Raw genomic sequence first — 25,025 nt, 5'->3', positions numbered from 1 at the left:
TATATTTTATAATACGGGTAATATCAATATCAATACATCTCTCGAATGATTTGACATTGAATGAAGGTCGGTTGCCGAATTATATAATGGAACGCACGTACAAGAACAGCCGGGCAGAAATCGATTATTTATTTTCATCCTCTCTGATTAGAAGGGGAGCTGGAAGACACATTTTACATGTTGGCAACTAAGTAAGTGCAGCTTTCACTCTTAGAATAAACACAAAATCACACACACACGTAGATCTATTTTTTCTAAGGTATGCTAAAATGTTCAGAAACCTCTGAAACGTAAAAATTAAAAAAAAAATATTTTCGATTTTTTTGCGATTACTATAACTTACCCTACGTGAAGTTAAAAAGCGGTCTGAATTGGAAAATCGAAACGGTTACTTATTCCATTATTGACTTCACATATCTTGGCAAAAAAATTTTGTTGGGCTGTTTTTCACATCCACCATACACTCCTGACCATACATCATCAGATGATATTTATTTTTGATATTTGCAAAACTCCTTGAATTGAAAAAAATCAATATTGATAACGATATCAAATGGTACCTAATTCAGTGTTTTGTCAATAAAAAAAAGAAGTTTTATGAAAGAGGCATAATGGGGCTGCTTGAAAGATGACAAGATGTCACTGAAGAAAATGGATCATACTTTAACTAATTATATCATGTTTTTTCGAATTCCTTCAATTTCATTCTAATTCTATTTAATGTACAAATTAATTGTACCTAATGTAGATTTAATAAAAGTAAATAATACATGATATTGATAATATTATTTTAACATGTGATATCTCCAATATACAGTATCTAAAAGCATCAGTTGGATGTTTGCTGATAATAATGATACATCTTCTGACAATGTCAGATGGACTATCAAATCCATCAATCTGACTGTCATCCATCATCTGTATTCTACTTTAACTTTCAACCCCTTCAATTTTTATATTTTTGCTGTTGGTGTCATTTTGCAGAACGTTTTTCATAAAAATTCTATTCAATTTTTAAAAACATTTCTCACTTTATCTATCAAGGACTTGTTGTCGCATTTCAATATTAACCAAACAAATTATTTTTTTGCCAGCCTTTCGTAGCATCTTATCTATAAAAAGTATTAGCAATTAGTATAGGTTTGAAGCCTAAGGATGAAAATTATCACTGACTTAGGATGATCCACAATGGTTACCCTCTTAAAAATAGAAGTCATTAACGCTCAAATTGCAAGTATCCAATGTGTTCAACAATGATGTTTGTTCTCTTAACATATAAACCTAATAAAACAATCGCCAAAATAATTTAATCCAAAGCTGCTAGACTTTACACAAAAAATTAAGTGACCATTGTTATACGAATTATCGTGTTCTCCAGATCTATGTCTATAACAACAAAAACTGGTCTCTAATCTATCATATCGCCGCTAATTTTAATATTTCAATAATTCATTATATTGGTCACTATGTTAGATGCAAAAAATGTAGTTTTTCCATATATTTATTTTTTTGTTGGGAATAAATTATCCGTAAGTCATAGAGATGAATACACTCGTCACCTTGACTTTGCGAATTATGAAATACTGGTTGACTCATATACGAGATGTATGTGCATTTGATAGTTGTTATGTGAAATTGAGTTCTAAAGTCTAAACTTTTTATGTGAAAAATTCCATAGGTAATATATTCAATTATTTATTTATTTCTAAAACTAAAATGTTTTAATTGAAATTATGTTTGAGACTCAATTTTAGTAAAAATGGAGTCATAATCAGCTTGAAATGGCTGAATTCTATTTAAATTTTATGTTATTTTATACAATTTGTAAAATAATGCATTTTATTAAAGGGTTTATGTGCTTGTTTGAATCCGTTTATAGTCTTTTGCAAAATTTAGTGAAATTTGCATCAAAATCAAAATAAAAAAATTGAAATTGTGTGCTCTACATTTTTTTTGGAGTGGTGCCATGGCATTGTTTCTTGAGGCAAATTGCTGGAAGTTTCAGTACCGTAATCAAATATTCAAAGAATTTTAAATGTTTTTTTTTTCAAATAGTTTATTATAAATACTATAACTTTAATTATTCGAAGTATAGACAAGAGACAAAATTGTAAGACAAAGCATATAAATGAGCTTTCGAGTTTTAGCTAGAATTAAAATCCGAATAATTTTAGATATTAAATTAAAAAAAAAAAAAAAAGTTCATACTGTCAACACAAGAAAAATGTTTTTCGAATTATTCGAATCAAAATCTGCGTTTTCTTTAATTTTCTTTAACCCTGCCCACTCGCGAATTGCAAATTTAATATTTACTTTGCCGGCAGCATCCGAGTTGAAAGGGTTAAACTTTAATTTAGCACTTTTTGCTCTGTATCTCCCAAACGGATAGACCTGACTTTGCCAAAAACTAACAAGCACGTCTCACCGTCAACAAGAATGTAATGTATTTTAAATCAATTTAATCGGATGACCCGCTCTTACAAAAAATGAATTTTTATTTTCTGCACTTTTTGCTACGTATCCCCGAAACGGTTGGTCCTGTCTTTACCACAAACTAATCAGCACATCTCCCTAGCGATAGAAATCGAGTGTTTTTTAATTAATTCAAAACGATTAATCTTTCTGTAGTACTAATGATTTTTTTATTGATGCTCTAATGGGGCAAGGGTTATTTTTGCTTGACTATCTATATTTCTAAGAGAGCAATTCATATTATTGGGGACTGGGTACGGTTGTGCCAATTTTTTTATCAGCCATAATTTCGTTCATTTACAAGTTAGCGTTTTGAAAACAAATCAACATTACGATCGAGCTAAATTGTCTAACCAAAAATAATTTACAATTAATGTTCAATTAACAGTTATCATTGAAAGAATTCGAACATAGAGACTTATTTTTGATTCTGATCAAATTAATGTAACATGATTTGATCACGTTAATGTGAGGCACTGACTAAAAGCAATAATAAAAACTTGTTCAAACAATCATACTTCATCTTTCTCCCATTGAACCCTATATCAAAATCTGTATAGTTCAGCTGTTATGACGACTGTCACTTCCGTACCCTGGCACAACCATGCCGAATTTCCTCTACTTTAGAAAGAAAGGTGTACTTAAAGGGACAATTAAATTCCTAATTGGATTGAATTATTAATAAAAATTCTACGCGCAATATCTTACCCTCGCAACAATAAGTCGTTTCGATCATCAAGTTGAAGGTCAAAGGAGTTTGACGACTCCTGCTCCGCCAAGGGCGCAATACAATAATAATACAAGCAGGTTGTTACGTCCATTCAAAGGCGATGTTTATATTGTTGCGCTTTTAGAAATCGGAGAGGGAAGGATAATGCTGATACAACAATAGAATTGTATAAGGTTTCCTTCGAACCCTTTGGGCATGGATTTTAAAAATAGACGCAACATTGTATGAACATCGACTAAATGTTCTCTCCAGATCTGAACAGTCTTATATCGAGGAAATTTATATAATTACAGATCATATTTCTTTGGAAATACTCCTTTAACTAGTGGTGGCATGGTATTGTGTCTCAAAATGCTGAAGTTTCCAGTACCGTAACTCAAAATTATTTGAAAAAATTAGAAAAAATTAAATGGGAAATTTTTTGCAATTTTTTTTTTGAATCGAGTTGGAGTTTAACTCACTCTCAGAAATCGGAGAGGGAAGGATAATGCTGATACAACAATAGAATTGTATAAGGTTTCCTTCGAACCCTTTGGGCATGGATTTTAAAAATAGACGCAACATTGTATGAACATCGACTAAATGTTCTCTCCAGATCTGAACAGTCTTATATCGAGGAAATTTATATAATTACAGATCATATTTCTTTGGAAATACTCCTTTAACTAGTGGTGGCATGGTATTGTGTCTCAAAATGCTGAAGTTTCCAGTACCGTAACTCAAAATTATTTGAAAAAATTAGAAAAAATTAAATGGGAAATTTTTTGCAATTTTTTTTTTGAATCGAGTTGGAGTTTAACTCAGCTCACTGATCTAGGGTAGAACCACCCATTATTATTATTTATTATTCATTATTAAAACTTATATAAAATGTCTCATCAATGCGCAATGATCATTTTTGACCAAAGAAATTTTTTTTTAAACTTTTTTTTAGATTTGTAAAACCGCTTGTAATGTTTTTTAAATCAATCAAGTTAGACGCTCCGTTCTGTCAAATACTGAATTGCCATTTTTGCCCCGTATCTTGCACTTTAACAAACCTATATACATACATCCACTTCTCCTAAGCTTGAGACATCTTTGACAAGCCCAGCAGTTATTTATAAAATTCATTTCCAATCCACAAAATACGCAGTAACAACTAAGTAATGGGTAGTGTTGCAATATACCATGACTTTGAACAAGTCGTAAAATAATATTTTCTAGGATTTCAAAGTCACATTGATGCGAGCAAATAAAAGGCTTGCAATGACGCATTTGCCAGTCAGTCGTCATTTAGTATTTATCAAGTTGAGATCAATATGAGTTAGTCAGTCTTAGTTTAGTTTTCTATAAGAAATGAGCTTAGTCGTACTTTAGTTATCAATGGAGTCGGTTTTAAGTTAATCATATTCAGTAAACGTAATTACATGCCAAAATTTCTATTTTTGATATACTTGGATTCCTCTTTTTGGACGCTATAGTTTTGCCTGTTGACCACATCCTGGTCAACTTCCACCTAGTACAACTGTTGACCTTATAATGTATATTCCAGTTTTGAAGACTCTTCAGATATGTTCAAATCTCCAGTTCAATTTAGACTAGTTCAAGATCCGTTAAAACCAAAAACTAAACAGATCAGATTTACTATGTCCTCTAAATTCTTCATTTAAAAGATTATGGAATATTTTTATAAAGATACTCAATACATTAAGTGTGTTAATATTCGTCAAAAATAAATGGATTTTTTTTAAAATCCTTGTTTATCTCATACTTGTATATGGTAAAAAATTTCAAGTGAAAAAAATATTAATTGTTCAGAATGAAAAAAATCTTGAGCTTAGAACATTATGAAACTTGAATTAATGCCTACAAAAGAACATTTATAGTATATGTATTATATATATATATATATATATATATATATATATATATATTAATGGCCTTTCATAGACATTAGCCTAAGTTTCACCATGTACTCTGCTCAGGACATCGTTTATGGCAACACTGTCTTTCCGCCTTCCTGGCTTTATGGGAAAAGGAGGCGTAAACCTGCATAAACCACTAAGCACTCCAACAAGGATCAACTTTATTTCTTGTTTCCAATCTGTATTTCAGAATACAAGAGTAATTTAAGAATACTTCTTATGAATGATATTTTTTCAATAATTGTTTTCCGTGGCCGCAAGATTTAATGAATTAACAAACAATATATTTATGTAAAGAAATTCCCCACTGGGGGAATTTCTAAAAACCCTGTACCCGTTAGCAAATAACCTCATTGAACCAAAAGGTTCAGTTTGGTTATAAGAACTAGCTGTAAGTGGAATTCTGTCTTAAGGCAATTAAGGCATCGTGCCTTAAGGCAAATTGCTGGAACTTCCCGTACCAAAATTTTTTTTTTAAAAACGATTAAGATTTTTGAAAAAAATTTACTTTGAAAAAATAAGATTTTTGAGAAACTATATATTGGACAAAAATTACTTTTTTTTGAAAAAAAAAAATTTTTTTTTATTTTTTTTTTAAAAAAAAAAAAATGTTTTATTTTATTTTGACATATTTTGGAAGATCTAAACTTTTTTTCAGAGCAATCGTACTGCTTTAACTGCATAAAGACGAAATATCAAAGCCCGTAAGCGCCGCGTCGCCGTCTAACGCGTAAACATTGGTACGGAACCCATAGGAATGTAAAAAAAATTTATACTTATTGTTAAAATCTCTATAAAATATTTGATAATTTGATGTGCATATGTCTAATGATCATTTTTGACCGCCAAATGGCATTTTTTTTTACTTTTTTCATCAGATCTCCGAAACCGTTAGACCTGCCTTCATGAAAATTTGATCAATTCTTTATCTTGTCAATACAAGTAAAATGTTTTTTGAATTATTCAAATCGGACGCTCCGTTCTCTTAAAAACTGAGTTACCGTTTTCGGCACTTTTTGCCCCGTATCTTTGGAACGGCTAGACCTGCTTTCGCCAAAAACTAATCAGCACGTCTCCTTATTAATACGAATCGAATGTTTTTTGAATTATTCAAATCGGTTGATCCGTGTTCCCGAAATCGTCGACGAAAATTTGTATCCGCACATACATACACACACGCACATACATACATACATACATACATACATACATACATACATACATACATACACACACACACACACACACACACACATACATCCATTTTTTCTAAGGTATGCCAAAATGTTCAGAAACCTCTGAAACGTAAAGATATATAAACATTTTCATTTTCGATTTTTTTGCGATTACTATAACTTGCCCTACGGGAAGTTAATAAATAAAAAAAAAATGTATTCCAATCATTTACTTTTACACAAACAATAAACAAAATATTGTAGCCCTTTTTTATTAATGTATGCAAACAGGAATTAGGATTCCGTTTTATAAGCTCTTTGTGATGTACCCAGCTGTTGAGAGTTCTCTTTCTGATGTTTATATTTTAGATAGAATTCAGATAGTTATGTCCATATATAAGGTCCCGAAAGGCTCTTTGCACTTGATATCATATTTCCGAGTTAAATTTTCAAGTGAAAAGTGATATTACTATTCCTTAACTTCAATCAGGCTGAAGTGGGTATTTAACCTGGATTTTCTGGTTGCAAGATTAGCTCTTACTATTGCCAAGCTCATATATACATATTGTTGTGTATTGTTGTACAGAAATTTGAACTTTAGGCTTCTAGAAGCTGTTGCGATGATTTTACTTAACTACGTCGGTTTTTATAGATCTCAACCCACACAATTTCCACCAGTCTTTGTGATAAATTTGATTATTACAATTTTTATAATATTTATGATTTTTTACTGATAGAGCAATGCCGGGTAAAGGCTTTTGTCATTTTAAAATACATAGCTATATATATTTCCAAGTAAAAACTGCTTGATATCAAGCTGCTCGATCAAATCAAATCCCATAGCTCTAATCATTCTTCCACTGCCAAGCTGACGTGCATATATAGACGATATATTTGAGTGTTTTGCAATACTTGCTGCCAAAGATATAAATTTCCAATGATAATATATAGATAGAAACCAAATGTTGAATTAGGTTATTTCGATATATGAAAAGTACTTAAAATTTGTTAATCATAGTATTAAAACAGAAAAATCAATAACTTTCAATTAGTTTAAACACTATGAGTAACAAATTGTAAGTACCTTTTACTCCTTATATATATTTTTTTCTAATTCAATTGTGTAAGTTTTTAAATTTATCTAGTTTCCACTGAATGAACGATAGGTAAAATAAATTCTTAAAAGAAATTTTTCTTTTTATTGATGCTAAACCCGATTATTAGACTTTGTTAGTATATATATCAACATCAATTTCAGAATCATCATTTTTATATATATTTGGGTGGTCCTTAATATGGATATTTCTGATTTTATTTGCTCCCAGGGGCTCAAATGTTCCAACTTGATAAATAGAAATTCTTTGAAAGTTTTAGAGCTCAATAATAACTTTAAGCTAGTCCGCGCTCCAACCAAAGTTTCCAAAAAAGGAGGTATAATTTCATTTGTTTTTAGACCTTTATAACTTAGCGACAAGTGAATCAAAATTTTGAGAATATCATTGTATTTGCTTATTTTGATCATAAATAAGAAAATCAACAAAAATTTGATATATTATATAAAATAAGTATTTACTTAGGAAGAAGAACCAAGAAACTTTGGTTGGGGTGGGGGTTATCTAAAAGTTAATACTAAGAGCTAAAATTTTCAGAGAGTTTTTTATCAATTTGGACGCATTGGAGCCTTTGGGGGTAAGAAAATTCGAAAACATCCATATCAAGGACCACCCTAATATATATATATATATATATATATATAAATTGGCTCTATTTATAATTTTCAAATTGTATATTCTATACATGTGCTAACCATATGGTTCTCGTGACCGTTTTGACCTCTGATGTAAACACTCCTTTTACAAATACATATACAAATGTTTAAAAACATAAGACTATGTATAATACATTATATATGCATTTATTATATGTATGTATGCAAATACATAAGACTTATACATGTATATATGTCCTATATATAAACGCAATTTATATAAAGTCTGTATTCACAAACTGATACAGAGAAAATCTTGAAAAGTATACAGAAGGAAATAAAGATAATAGGTGCATACATATATATGCGTATGTATATACATATATATGCGTATGTATATACATATGTATGCGTATGTATATACATAAATGTGTATGCACCTATTTACATCGTGTTATATGTATTTTCTTGTATATTCTTGGTTTGTTTTAATATGTATGCGCAGTTTTTCTTTGTATGGGTGATACAAAGGTTCTTAACTTTGTTCGAGAGCACGTCTGTTGTATGACATAATATATATCTTAATTATATTTTATGCCATAGAAGAAATTATTTTTAAACTAATTAGTTGTACATTTTAAAACTTTGTTAAAAATCTTTAAATCTATGTCGAGGATAATAAAGTGTTTGAACTTGATACTGAAAATTGAAAACTTCGGTTAACTTAAGGAGTTTCAATTTTTTTCTTGCTGGTTTTTTACAGCTATCAGAAATATTAGATGTTATTTATTTCACAGTATTCAGAGATATCAAAAATTTTATTTTTAATACTGAAAGCTATTAGAAGACCCCACAATCATCATCATATATTAGATATTATATCAATGTTCAAAAATATGTTTCCAATTAAAAATATGCATATTTTGGGCATTACGGTGTGAAATGGCAATGGGAAATCTCTCACGCTATTCTTTCCTGAATTGAGCTGGAGTTTAACTTAATTCATTTCAGAGAATTCATTTTTTCTACGAACGTTTGACATTAAAAATTAGAAAAGTATCTGTACGTTTATAATTAAAAGTTTCGAAGTTTTTGTCAATAATTTCTCAAAAAAGGCTGCACCAATTTCAAAAAATTTAAATCGATTTGATGAAACTCGACAAGGGCTAAAGTTTTTTATATTTGTAAATAAATATTTGCAAATAAATATAAAGCTATTTGCGAAACGATCATTTAAGCCGTTCCTCTATAATTAGCTGATAGGTGCAGTATGTTTCATCAAAAATGCAAATTGTTCTTGAGCTGATTAGTTGCAATCGTCACAACATATACCGGAAAAAGGAGAATACCATTAACATATATTTTTTATTGTCTTATTGTATATTGATAGCTACGAATAATAAATAATATTTTTTATTGTTTTGAACAGCAATCAGAACTTTTCAATTCTATGAGCTCTTGATAATTTGACCGAATTATACGTCGGTTTTACAGTGTTAAATTTTATTTTTGCAATTTCTGTAATAGGATGTATATTTTTTTGATTCGGCATTGCCGGATGAGGGTTATTTTCTTTTAGAAACATATTGCTATCTAATCTATATTTTCAAGTGAAAACCGATGTCACTACTGCTTGACATCAGGCTCCTCGAAGTGAGATCGATGCCGGGACTTCTGATTCAAGAACAGTCAAGAAAAATATGAAAATATATGTTTTATATTTTATGCCACAAATTTAGTTATGTAAACTTTTTTCAAAGTTTATTACCAGATCGTCATTATTTGATGGGTTTGTTTCATTTTGGGTTAGCCAATATATATAAATATATATATATATATATATATATATATATATATAGTTTCCTCATATTAATAATAATTTTTATTCATTCTCTGCTTAATAATTCTTAAATTAATAGTGTTGCCCGCGGCGTTGTTGAAACCCAGATTAGATTGCGCAGTTTATTGAATTTATTTATGTAGTAAAGAGAAAACATTGAGAAACTTTGATTTATATGGCAATATGTATTCAGGGCTCTCATATCTAGTACATAAACTACACTCAAATCATCTCATATACAGTGAACACAAGTTAATGCTTATTTTATGTAAGATTTTTTTATTCCAATAGTGTTGTGAGCAAATGCGACTTGTGCACTTTTTTGGGTCCCTTACCAACGTGACTTAAATGATCACTTTTCTTTGAATTATCGTCTAGTTAATAATAAATTTTCAATTATAATAATTGGATGCCATATTTTATTTGTTAACTTCCTTTAGGGTAAGTTATAGTAATCGTACTAAAATTGAAAATGATTTTTTTTTGCTTTTTTTGCGTTTTGGAAGTTTCTGAACATTTTTATGCATACCTTAAAAATGGATGTGTATGTGTGGATACAATTTTTCAATCAACCGATCAACCGATTTGAATGATTAACTGCAAAATTTAAAGAAATTTGTATCAAAATCAAATTTAAAAAGAAAATAAATGGTTTCTTCTACATTCTTCTTGGAGTGAACAGCAAATCATGTTTTCAAAATTAGTGGTGTCATGGCATTGTACCTGAAGGCAAATTGCTAGAACTTCCCGTACCGTAATGAACTATTCGAGGAATATTAAATGATTTCTAATAGATTATTATAAATACTATAACATTCGTTATTTGTATTTCATAGACAAAATATAAGAAATTATAAATTGGTCGAAGACTTGTATATATGTTTACACGAAAAGTATAAAAAAAATATATAAAAATGAAGGAACTTTTATCATATTTATAAGAGCTATATAAAAACTGAATTGCAAAGTTAAAATTATTTATTGCAAGTATATAAGTGAGCTTCAGAGTTAAGATTAAATTAAAGTGAGCTACAATTAAAATCGGACTAGTGATCTAGAATTTTTTTTGAGTTAATTTTTTTTTCTTTTTTGAATATCGAAAATATTTTAATTAAACATTAAATCGGATGATTTTCCATACTCTTAAAATCTCGATTTGTATTTTCTGCACGGAGCAAAGTCTCAGTATCTTAGAAATGGCTGGACCTGCATTTGCCAAAAACTAATTAGCACGTCTCCCTATCAATAGTGATCGAATGCTTTTTGAATTATTCAAATCGGTTGCTCGTGGCTCCCGTAAACGATTCCTCAACACAAGCAGAAAGTTTTTGAATCATTCAAATGAGATGCTTAGTTCTGTCATTTTTTGTATATTTAGCTTTGTATCTCCAAAACTACCTGCCTTTGCCAAATACTAATCACTCCTTCTCCCAATCATTACGAATTGAATGATTTTTGAATCATTAAAATCGGATGCTCCGTTCTCTCAAAAACTCGATTTCTATTTTTTTCACTCTTTGCTCCGTATCTCCGAAACGGATTCAACTGTCTTTGCCAAAAACTAATCAGCACGTTTTCCTATCAATTGTAATGGAATGCTTTTTGAATCATTCAAATTGGTTGAGCGGTGCTCCCGAAAACGTCGACAAAAATTGTATCCGCACATACATATACACACTAAGTGGGTCGATTCGTATGGTTCAAAAAAAGGCACATATAACTTTTGGATACTAGAGATCAAAATAAGATATTTTGAAGAAATAACCACACCTCTAAAATGAATTCTGATGTCTCGTGAATTGATCCAAAAATAAGGGTTATAATTTGAAAATTTTTATTTTGGCCTATTTAGAGTGCCCCAATTGCTTCCAAATGTATGACTGACCCCACTAACTTTGGAAGGCCAATCCACCCATGCTTTTGGTTCAAATGTGAAGCACGGGACGTCAGAATTTATTTTTGAGGTATGGTTTCTTCAGCAAGGTTTCTTATTTTGATCCCTAAAATCCGAAAATCATATGTGCCTAAGTGACCTTTAAATCGACCCGTCCTAATACACACATTTCAATTTTTTATACCCGCACACACACGCACACACATCTATTTTTTCCAAGGTATGCCAAAATGCTCAGAAACTTTTGAAACGTAAAGATATGCAAAAAATTTCAATTTCGATTTTTGGACGATTACTATCTAACCCTACACCGGGGAAAGTTAAGAAATACTGTAAGGTTTTTAATAATACAAGTCTTTATCTAGCATGGGTTCATAGAGTAGCATAGGATCTAGAATATGAAATGGCAAAAAAGTCGTAACGGCACTTTTACAAATCCACTTCTCCACTTTTTTCGTAACTCGCATGTGAAGTGAAAATATAATGGGACACTCTCTTCATATACTAATTTCCACTAATGAATTTAGTTATTGCATGTCGGTGTACAGATTGCGAATGCAAAGAGAATTAAATAAAAGGAATACGGAGTTACTGAAACCCATTAGTGAGCTGAATCTCATTATAGCCGTTTTAAAAGCATATAATACAAAGGCACAATACAGGGCCGCATCTTTGTGGCTTTGAATCATTTTGTCGCCGTAAGCGCATTTCGCGGGGATACACGCTTCTACTTGTAATCCGGACGCATTTGAAGGTTCGCCTGAAATAATGCCTTTGCAAGAAAATGAACGCGGTTGCTGTTTATTACAATACAATACAGATAATCAGACTATATGAATTCTATTCGCCTCTAGTGATGCACTTTCTGTACCGTAATTTGAATATATTAAATGGTTTAATTTTTTTTTTCAAAACTTTGATTTTCAACTTTCCTAAGGTAAGTTCTAGTAATCGCAAAAAACGAAAATAAAATTTTTTATATAACTTTACGTTTCTGAACCTTCTGAACATTTTGGCATACCTCAGAAAAAAATTGATTTATCTGTGTGTATGTGTGTCTGTATGCGTTTTATGTAGGTATGTATGTGCGGATACAATTTTTCGTCGACGATTATGTGAACACGGATCAACTAATTTGAAAGATTCAAAAAACATTCGATTCCTATTCATGAGGAGACGTGCAGATTAGTTCTTGGCACAGGTAGGTTCAGCCATTTTGAAGGTACGGGGCAAAAAGTGACACAAATGGTAACTCAGTTCTTGAGAGAACGGAACGTTCGATTTGGATGATATAACTAGTGGTGCATGGCAGGGTGTCTTAAGGCAAATTGCTGGTACTTTCCTAAACGTAAATTAATTTTTTTTAAAAAGCTTTGAAAATTAAAAAAAAATAGATTTTTGAGAATTTTGAAATTTTTGAAAAAAAATAACTTTTTGAAAAAAATTAACTTTTTTGAAAAAAATTGAATTTGCTTTTAATTTTTGTTTCTAAATTTTGAACTTTGAGCACAAAGTGCCAAAAGTAGTGCACTGGTCCCGTATCTTCAAAACTTCAAAACTACCTGCCTTAGTTAGTCAAAAACTAATAAGCACGTCTGCTTATCAATACAATCCGAATATTTTTTTGAATTATTAAAATCGGTTGATTCGTGTTCTCGAAATCATTGACGAAAATTTGTGTCCGCACACAGACACACACATACATATATTTTTTAAGGCATTTCAAAATGTTCAAAAACCTTTAAAACGTAAAGATATGCAAAAATTTCTTTTTGGATTTTTCTGCGATTACTATAATTTACACTACGGGAAGTTAAAAAACATTTTACTTGTATTGAAATGAAGTATTGGTTAAGTTTTTGTAGAAGCAGATGTAAAGGTTTTGGAGATCTAGAAAAAAGGTTAAATAAATGCCATTCGGCGGTCGAAAAACAGACTTTCGGAAACTTTTAAAATTTTCAAGGAAAAAAACAAAAAACTTTAGTTCTGAAAAAAGTTTTAAAAAAATATCAGTTTTTCAACAAAAGCAATTTTTTTAATATTCAAGTTTCAAACGTTTCCAAAATTCTCAAAAATTTTCAGAAATATCAAAATTCTCAAAATGATTTAATTTTTTTCAGAGCTTTTAAAAAATTTAAATTACGATCAGGAAGCTCCAGAAGTTTGCATCAAGATACAATGCCATGCATCGCTGTAAACTTTGTTTTATTTTTTATTTGATTTCCAAAATCGCTGGACCTGTCTTTCCAAAAATTTAGGTATGTCGAAACAAGTGATATGTTTCTTTGAATCATTAAAATCGAACATTTTGTTCTCTCAAAAGTGCCATTTTAGCCCTTTTTTTCGTATCTTTGTAATGACTGGAATTGCCTTTATCAAAAAATAAAGAGCGCGACTCCCCATAAATAAGAAACGAATGTTTTTTGAATTATTGAAATTGTTTGATCCGTCTCAACAGTTCACAGAAAACTGAGAATAGTTCTGATTACTGTTAAAAAAAGAACTATTCTCATATCAAACATTTTTATGCAAAAAAATGTATTTTTAGAACATGCCAGTGCGTGTTAAGATGCATTATTCGTTTCTGACTGATTAAATTTTTGCTCTTCTGTTCAACTACATAAAAAAATAATAAAATCTGAATAAAAACAACATTAATTCAAATTTATTTAACGCTGGTTTCGAACCCGAACCCTTGTGTTTGCAAGCAAAAAACATCATATTCTCTCTCTAAATAGATTTTTAGATACGATTTGTATAACAAGACACTTATAATAACATGTTTGATTGAAGCTACGATAAATTAAAAGCCACCAATTAAATTAATTAAATTCAAAGAACTTTTTTTTATAAAATTAGAAAACGATCATTTAAACTATAAACATTATCTAGGTTATCTAAATCTCATCAAACTATCAAAACAATTTCTTTGTTTTTGTTACTTGATACTCCAACTCATTATGATTTCACAACCGAAAAAGATATTCATTTAAAAAAACTATCATTATTATTTTATTCTTACAATGGTTGCTTAAATTATATGAGAAATATTTTATATATGTTTTCTACTGACTAATTATAACTTATAGTTTATGCCAGCATATTATACTGATGCTAATGTTTTATTTATTCAAATTTAATCAGATGTAATATATGAAGTAGATGTTTATTTGAAATTATGATAGATTTATGTAAGCATCACATGCTCAAGATGAAACTTCATATTTGTAGAAAAATCTTATATAATTCAGATTAAGTGAAAGATTAGTCTAGTGGATCATGGCATCGTGCCTTAAGGCAAATTGCTGAAATTTTCCGTACCAAAATTAAAATTTTTTACAAACTTTAAATTTTTTTAAAAACTGTAAAAAAATTAGACTTCTCTGAATTTTGAAATTTACGAAGAAAATTGACTTTTTTATACATTGATTTTTTTGAATTATTTTTTCTTTTTTCATAGGGAGTTCATAATTACTTGAGGTTCCTAGAGGGAGGGGAGATTTCACAAAAAATCACGAAATCACGTGGTGGAGGAAACAGGAAAGTGTGTAGTAAGATACCACGTGTATTTATTTTTTACCAGATTTTTTTTAAGAAGTCAAAAAATTTTCAAAAATAAAAAATTTACAATTTTTTCTCATAACTGAATATATACAAAAATTTGAAATCTTATTTAATTAAGAAAATCGACCGTGCAAAGTAATTGAGATTAACAACTCAGTGTTATATCCGGGCGGAGTCATATCCGGGCGGAGTCATATCCGGCCGGAGTTATATTCTGTTGAAATCATATACGACCGGAGTCATATCCGGGCGGAGTCATATTCGACTGGAGTTATATCCGAACGAAGCTATATCAGGCCGGAACTATATCCGGACGGAGTCATATCCGGGCGGAGTCATATTCGACTGGAGTTATATCCAGACGAAGTTATATCAGGCCGGAGTAAAATCTGGGCGGAGTCATATTCGACTGGAGTTACATCCGGACGAAGTTACATCAGGCCGGAGTAAAATCTGGGCGGAGTCATATTCGACTGAAGTTATATCCGGGCAAAGCTGTATCAGGCCGGAGTTACATCCGGGGGGAGTCATATCCGAGCGGAGTATTATTCGACCGGAATTATATCCGGGCGAAGCTATATCAGGCCGGAGTTATATCCGGGGGGAGTCATATCCGGCTGGAGTAATATCCGCTATATGGACTACAAAAAATTTCAGATTACAGTGTCCCACTGCAAGAGATAAAAATATGTTTAAAGATCATTTTTGACTGCCAAATGGCGTTTCTTTTTTACTTTATTTACTCGATCTCCGAAACCCCTAGACATGCCTTACCAAGCATTTAAATTCTTATAAAAGCTTAAGAAAACATTCGATTCCTATTGATAAGCAGACGTGCTGATTAGTTTTTGGCCAAGACAGGTCAAGCCGTTTCAAAGATACGGGGCAAAAAGTACCAGAAACGGCAAGTCAGTTTTTGAGAGAATGTAGCGTCCGATTTGAATGATTCAAGAAACATTTAAGTTGTTTTGACCAAATAAAGAACTGAACTCGAAAATACGATGAAAAAAGTAAAAAACGTGACATTTGGTGGACAAAAAGATCATTGTCATATGCGGTCAAAATCATCAATGACATATACAGTGGCGGATTCAGGGGGTGCATTACGGGAGTCATTACCCCCCCCCCCCCTTCTGAGCTTGTTTTAAGACTTAGATAAAACACTAATTCAGCAATAAAATTACTTCATAATGATTTTATTTCTGTATTTTGCTACCAAACACATTTTATAACTTCAATATGTAACTTTTTATAGACGAACGGCGGTGTCAAAGACTCCTAAAATTTAAGGATTTTCTAATCGTATTGCGAATATATATTTTATAAATAATTTAATTATGTGACCCCCCCTGGCGCCAAAGTTGGATCCGCCACTGGACATATACACACCAAATTATCAGATATCTTACAGAGACTTATAATAAATATACATAGTTTACATATCTATGAGCTTCGTACCAATGTTTATCCCTTAGACTACGACGCGGCTCTTACGCGCTTCGATATTTCTAAAACAGCTACGCTGCACTATTGCTTTGAATTAGAAATTTTAAATAACTTTATTTTATTCAATGACTCTCAATATGTTATATGAATCTGTGAACGTGCTACGTCCCTGCGGTTGGCCAATTTTGGTCGTTTCATTTGTCGTCGATGCGGTTTCTTAGAAAGTAAGATAGAGAGGGCCCTTAAATTATGGAGGTCTAGCATCTAAATGGAGCCCTAGATGTATCATGCGTGTTTGTATTGTTCTTGTAATGCTAATTTCAGTTCAGCACACGTTCTAATGTCCCATTGTGTTGTGTTTTTTCGGCCGTTGCGTTTAATAATACGAGCAAGAAGAAAAGAGCAGAAAAAATACTCATTCCAATGTTAGTGGCATACATTATACACGCCCGCAGAATATCAACGATATACATCGCACAACTTTTGTGCGTGAGTATTGATATTTATGCATATTAGCCGATTCGGATGCCGAATGGCCAAATTGAGTTTCAATCTAGTAGTGCATGGCATTGTGCCTTAAGGCAAAATCCTGGAACTTCCCGTACCGAGAATTAACAAAACTAACTTAATGCATTTTTTTAACTTTGACTTTTGAGAATTTTGAAAAAAATGTTTTTTTAAAAAAAATGATTTTTATAATAACTTGAAATGTTTTGAAAATTTTACAAAGCAATCGCGCTGCGTGGCTAGTTTAGAGACAAAATATCAAAGCGCATAAGCGCCTTGTCCCAGTCAAACTGATAAACATTGAGACGAAACCCATGTAGGCAAAATTTGTACTTATTGAAATCTCTATAAAATAATTGATAATTTAATGAGTATACGTCTAATGATTCTTTTTGACCGCTAAATAGCATTTTTTTCTCTTTCATATTGGACTTCCAAAACCGCTAGACCTGCTTTCTCACAAATTTATCGCGATCGCGAGGTATTTTTGCGAAAGGCACGTCTAGCCGTTTCAAAGAGTGCAAAGGGTGTAAAAATCGTCATTCGGTTTTTGAGAAAACGGATCAGTCGATTAGATAAATTCAAAAAACATTTTGCTTCTGTAGACGGTATGCAAAAAAAGTTTTTACAGAAAATTTTCGTAATTTTGAATATGTTTAAAATAAAATAAAAAAAAAAATCCAAAATTCAAATTTTGAGAAGTTTCTAATTTTCAAACAAAAATTATTTATTTGAAAAACTTCAAAAAATATCAAAATTAAAAAATATATATTTTTTTATAAAAATTTTAGAATATTTAGAAATTTTCAAAAAAATCGAATATTTCCAAATATTTCCATGTTTTCAAAAAATTTGAAAAGAACGATTATCCTCAAAAATAGCAAAAACATCCAACTTTTAATTCTATTTTTTATTTTCAAGCAAAAACTATTTTTTTTTTTTTTGAAAAACTTTAAAAAATATCAAAATTTAAAAAATATATATTTTTTACAAAAATTTTAGAATATTTAGAAATTTTCAAAAAAAATCGAATATTTTCAAAAATTCCCATGTATTTTCCAACAAAAACTATTTCTTTGAAAACTTAAAAAAATATCAAAATTAAAGAAAAACAACATTTTACAAAAAATTTTAGAATATTTAGAAATTTTCAAAAAAACTAATATTTGCAAAAATTTCCATGTTCTCAAAAAAATTGAAAAAAACGATTATCCTCAAAAATAGCCAAAACATCCAACTTTTAATAAATTTTCAAAATTTTGAAAAAATTTCAAAATTACCACAAAATTCAAATTTTTAAAAAAATTGTACAAGTTTTTTGTAAATATACACATATTGTTAGTATAATACGTTTGTCGTCCAATTTAGTAAGCACTTATAAATTTGCAGTATTTATAATAAATAATCTATTTGAACATATTTAAAACTATTGGAATTAATTATTGAATAATTTTTATTGATTGTATATTTTCATTTCCTAAATGGTTAATTACGGTACGGGAAGTTTCAGCAATTTGCCACGATGACATGCATCACTAGTTTATGTTTTTTTAGAGCCCATGTCTCTGATCCGTACAGAGCTCTGCTTCAGACATAACACTTTATTAGTCTATTCCGCAAATCGAGACTCAGTTCGCTCGTCTCGGCCATTATGCTAAAATAACTTATATAAATAAACTAGCTGTAAGTGTAATTCTGTCTTAAGGCAATTAGGGCATCGTGCCTTAAGGCAAATTGCTGGAACTTCCCGTACCAAAAATTATTTTTTTTAAAAACGATTAACATTTCTGAAAAAAATTTACTTAAAAAGAATAAGATTTTTGACAAACTATAAATTGGACAAAAAATTACTTTTTTTGGAAAAAAAATTTTTTTTTTTTAAAAAATTTTTTTAAAAAAAAAATTTTTTAATTTTTTTTTTTTTTGAAAAAAATGTTTTCTTTATTTTGACATATTTTGGAAGATCTGAACTTGTTTTTCAAAGCAATCGCACTGCTTTAACTGCATAGAGACAAAATATAAAGCGCGTAAGCGCGGCGGCGCTGTCTAACGGGTAAACATTGATACGGAACCCATCGGAAAATAAACAAAATTTATACTTATTGTTAAAATCTCTATAAAATATCTGAAAATTTGATGTGCATATGTCTAATGATCATTTTTGACCGCCAAATGGCATTTTTTTTTACTTTTTTTGTTAGATCTCCGAAACCGCTACCCTACGGGAAGTTAAAAATAATTACAATTTCTATAAAATTGTACATACGTTCATATTTTTTCACAAAGTATTTTATAGTTTTACCGATTTTTAATAGTAGTAATATATGTACATAAAAACTGAAATAATCTTTTTTCCCGAACACGTGTGACTGCAACAAAAAATGTATGTGGATTTCCATCTCTTGCCGACCTAATATTAAACATGCATAATGTGCATATGGATATAGCAACATGTGCTTAACGAATCCGATTGTCTAATTAAATAAATGCAGGCCCGTTAAATAGTTGAACGCCCAAACCCACATTACACCTCATTTAAATGATGGTCCAAGGACCTTACATTGTTCACCGCAATCGAATCAAGATGTGTGCGTGTCATTTTAACATATTGTTATGTATAATACTCTGACATTTGCATAAAATTGTGTTAACATACAATTGTTAAACAGATCATTAAGACAACGGAACTTGGCGCAATAAATATAACGATTGTCCGACTTTTGATTGTGATGGCGAAGACCATAACATAATGGACGATATTCTGGGAAAACAGATGACAGATAGATTGTAACTCATTTGAATAATTTACTTTAGAGCCATCAGTTGGAAGAAAGATTTATCAAGAGGATTGTCTTGCGGTCGGCGGTGAAAACATACAAAATTTGAAAAACAGGCGGCTTCTGAACTATATAAGTACCTATATATGTCCAATTTGACTTTGAGCAATTATACAGTAAAAACCAAACCAATTACATCATAACAAATACCAAAATAAATTTATATTAATTCCTCGAAAACTGAGCAACAATGCTCGCTACCAAAAAAACTTTACTACGCAAGAAACCAATATTGTTATAGATTATCTAACTGTTTATCTTTTCATAGCGATTGTTTATAACACATCTTTTTTCCTCTATTTTAAAAAATTATTGTTTTAAAATTTCTAACTTTACCTTTTTCGAGATATTGTGCGTGAACTTTCATATTATCATTGAACTTTTAGCCAGCTAACCTCCCAACTGTTTATAGAGTGCTCTAACATAATCATCACATTGAGTTTGGTATAAATTTTCAGCAACAGGTTGGCCTAAATTATATTTCATGGCAAAATTTGCAATACTGAACTGCTCACGATTATTGACACTGCTGTTAGTCTGACTTAATTCGTCAAATTTTATATTACCCGGTTGCTTGTAAAGCAGAAAAATGCATCTATGTAATCCTGTGCTCTGTGTTAGTCCTCTACCAATATATTCAGACAAAGTTTTCCCTTTAGACACATTACATCCAGGAGTATTTCCAACCAATGATGCCATTCACGAATTTTGGTATCAGCTTGGCTTTGGGCACCTGGATTTGCTATGCAAAGTGTATAGAATTTGGACTTACGGCTTACAACTCTGGGGTGCGGCTAGTAAGTCAAATATTACAATTTTGCAAAGATTCCAGAATTAAAAACATTAAAAACAGATTGCAAATGCCCCAAATTATGTTCCTACCTGGCTGTTACATTGAGATCTGCGTATACCAATCATTGTGGAAGTGATTTACCAGTATTGCATCAAATGCAAGTACCGACTAACACAACAAACACCCCAACCAATTGGCGAATGATAGTTATCCTTCACACGCTATTTTCCATAATTGTCAAAAAATTTAGCCTAATGTACATTGTATAGATTGCTATGATAAATAAACAAAAAAAGCTTCCCATTTGACTGCTTGAATGTCTTTGACTTTTGTTGGAGTCAACTTATTACCACCATCCACTTTTACACCACTAGGATAGCATACTTCTAATACTGATTTTGGAGGTTTTGGAACCAACTATATTCAGTATCATTCTCAATTAATTATAAAGCCATGCCTTTTTTCAAATTTGTAATCTGTTTTTTGTTAACTAATGTTCCTTTTTGCCTCATGGACGACTGTATAACAAGAGACAGCTAGGGGGCAAATAGATCCAAGATAGTTTTTTAACTTTGAAGGGATTTTACGAAATAATACCTATATTATTTAACCAATGAAATAGTACCTACATTATTTAACCAAATTTTATAACATACGATATATACCTATTTTAAGATTTGGTGTTTTTTTAGCAAAAAATAGTCAAAATACCCCTGACCAATAAAAATTTATTAGTCAGGCAAAAATAATCAAATGCGCAGATATAAAACTATTTTCGTGTATCTTCTAAACTCATATCCAACTGTATACAAGACTGTATTCACGTTTTCAAGAGTTTATACATGAATTCTCACACAAAATATAATTTAATGGTCATGTTTTGTGCTAAAACTTCTGCAATAAAAGGAAATATAATTTTAGTATCTGAAAACTTTGCAAATTGGGTTATGGCGTGCTATATTGTCAACTTTACTTATTGTTAGACGAACACACATTAGTAACAACTTTGTAGTTACTACTGAGATATTGTATTTAAAACTTACCCAAGTTATACATGAAAAGCCATAATCATAAACGAAACACATTATAACCGCTTCGCAGTGGAAGTGTAATATTAAATATTATATCTGCATATATGTATACACACAACACATACACACGCACCCACTCACCATACATATATGTATATTTAAATTAAAAAAATAAATTTAAAAAAGTCTTAAAAGTCCGCGGATAAAAAGGTCCGCCACCAATATCTCAAAAACAAGTAAAGTTAGGAATTTTTTTAACAACAATATTTGAAAGATGTAGGGCAAAATATGTATAACCAGCCATCACCTTATCAGGAGATAAACGGAAATGTTTGGAAATCCACAACAAAAATGTTTTATATCGTTCATAGTTTTTCTTCAAGCACTGTTGTTTAGTATACGAGACCTTAATGTAACTTTCCGTACCGTAATGAAATATTCGAGAAATATTAAATGTTTTCAAATAGATTATTAAGAATACTGTAACATTTATTATTTTTATTATATAGACAAAATATAAAAACTTATAGAGTGGACGACAAAGTTTATACCTGTTTACATGAAAAGTAGAAGTAGTAGAAATAGAAAAATGAAGGGCATTTTAAAACATAGTTAAAATTATTTTTTAAAGTATATAAGTGAGCTTAACTTTATCCAGAAAAAAAAATTGAAATGAAAAAAAAAAGTTTTTTTCCTAAAAGCTATTGTTTCGTCAACACAAGCAGAAAGTTTTTTGAATCATTCAAATCGGATGCTTCGTTCTTTTAAAAACTGCCATTTTTCGCACATTTAGCTTCATATCTTCGAAACGACTGGACCTGTCTTGGCCAAAAACTATTCAGCACGTTTCCCCATCAGTAGGAATCGAATGTTTTTTGGTTTAATTAAATCGGTTGATCTTTGCGCTCGAAATCATGTATGGAAAATTGTATCTATGAATACACACACACACATTTATTTTTTAAGGTATGCCAAAATGTTCAGAAATCTCTAAACGTTAGGGTAAGGGTCAGTTCTAGTAATGGGCCAAAAATCGAAAATATTTTTTTCGCATATCTTTACATTTTAGAGGTTTCTGAACATTTTGGCATACCTCAGGAAAAATAGATGTGTGTGTGTGCCTGTGTGTTTTGTGCGTCCGCATTGTTTCGTCTACCTTTTTGGGCGCACGGATCAACCGTGGTTTGAATGGTTTAAAAAGCATTCGATTCCTATTGATAGGGAGATATGCTGATTAGTTTTTGGCAAAGGTACGACCAGCCGTTATGGAGATTATGTATGGATTTCGGTAATACGAGTCAACTAATTTGAATAATTCTAAAAACATTCGATTTGTACTGATAAGGAGACGTGCTGATTAGTTTTTGACAAATGCAGGTCTAGCAGTTTCGGAGATACGGAGCAAAAAGTGACAAAAATGGTATTTTAGTTTTTGAGACAACGGAGCGTTCGATTTAAATAATTCAAAGAACATTTTACTTGTATTGACGAAATGCACAACTGGTAAAATTTTTTGGAGGTCAAAAATAAGCATTAGACATATGTACATCATATTATCAGATATTTTATAAAGATTATAAAAAATATAATTGTGTATATTTATATGGGTTCCGTGCCAATGCTTACACGTTAGACGACTACGAGGCGCTTACGCGCTTTGATATTTTAACTCCAAATCAGTTATGCAGAGCGATTGCATAAAAGAAATGTTCAAAATTTTCAAAGAAATCAAAATTCAAAAAAAAACAATTTTTTTAAAAAAATCGAAAGTTTTGCAATTTTTTTTTTAATTATTTAGGTTTTGGTACGGAAAGTTACAGCAATTTGCCTTAAGGCACTATGCCATGCACTACTTTTGAAGTTAGCTTTAATTTGACTGGGGCAATAATGTAATTTGTGCTAGTTCTGAGTTTCTTATAGCGCGGTTCCAATTTACCGCGATAGACAGTTTTTCTATAACGCGCTACGAAATCGCATGGATTTTACGGTTCAATTCGAGTTTCGTACAGCGCGGTTTTCATATTACACGCTACGCACTAATCGCCTCTGTGTGTATTTATCTCAAACAATAATCATTCTCAATTTTTATCAGAAAAGATCTTTATAGAGCCACGAAATGAACAAGCACTATTGTTATAGATTATAATTTTATGACTCCTATTAATATATTTCCAAAGAGACTCATTGATTGTTAAAAAAAATGCATGGCATTATGACAATATCATAGTTGATGTGACAACAATGAGGATCATTATATAGTAGTAAGTAACCATTATTATCAATTGGGACATTACATTAGCTTATGATTAGGAGCTCCGTGCATTTAACTGATAAGACAGCTGCATGCTGTATGATATGTCATTTAATGACAAACATCATATAATACGGCTTTATCAAAGAACTGTATTGTTTGCATTAAACATGACATAATCGTCAATTTACAACCGATGCCATGCCTTCCGAGCGAAGAGAAATATTTCGAAATCAAGCTAGAATCTCCCCGTAGGGTAAGTTATAGTTATCGTTCAAAAATCATTCTTTCAGTTGACTAGTGGTGTATGGCATCGTGCCTTAAGGCAAATTGCTGGAACTTCCCGCAGCGTAACGAAATGTTCGAAAAATATTAAATGTTTTCAAATAGATTATTATAAATATTGCAACATTGTATAATATTTATAAGAATCATATAAACTAAATTACAAAGTTAAAATTATTTATTTAAAGTATATAAGTGAGCTTTAGAACTTTAGCCAGAATTATTATTAAAATCTAATTTATTTTCGATATACAAAAAAAAATATTGAAAAAAAAAACTAATCACCTACAAATTGAATGTTTTTTAGATCATTCAAATCGGATACTCCGTCCTCTCAAAAACTCGATTTCTAACGGCTGGACGTACCTTTGCCAAAAACTAATCAGCATATCCCCCTATCAATTTTTTGTCAAACTAGGATACTGGACTTCGTGAACAATTTTTGCACAGAATTTTTCCAAGTACTATTTGGATGGGTTTCAGAAATGACAACATCGCTGGGAAAAGTGTATAGAGTCACAAGGATTTAATACAAAAACATGAACAAAAATTTAAAAAAAATTCTTGTATCATTGTTAGGTCGAA

The 25,025-nt window shown here is 30.7% G+C and overlaps 1 pseudogene; it reads right to left on the bottom strand.

Annotated features, from left to right (window-relative positions):
* Positions 1-5,142: 5,142 nt before the first annotated feature.
* Positions 5,143-20,998, bottom strand: LOC113374793 (annotated as a pseudogene).
* Between the last annotated feature and the right edge of the window lie 4,027 nt (positions 20,999-25,025).

Source organism: Ctenocephalides felis, unplaced genomic scaffold (genome assembly GCF_003426905.1).
Source record: "Ctenocephalides felis isolate EL2017-DRISC unplaced genomic scaffold, ASM342690v1 CF-g0.4_SCAFFOLD_01886, whole genome shotgun sequence".
Lineage (NCBI taxonomy): Eukaryota > Metazoa > Arthropoda > Insecta > Siphonaptera > Pulicidae > Ctenocephalides > Ctenocephalides felis.
Note: the sequence above shows the minus strand (reverse complement) of the source record. Positions and strands in the feature narration are given on the sequence as shown.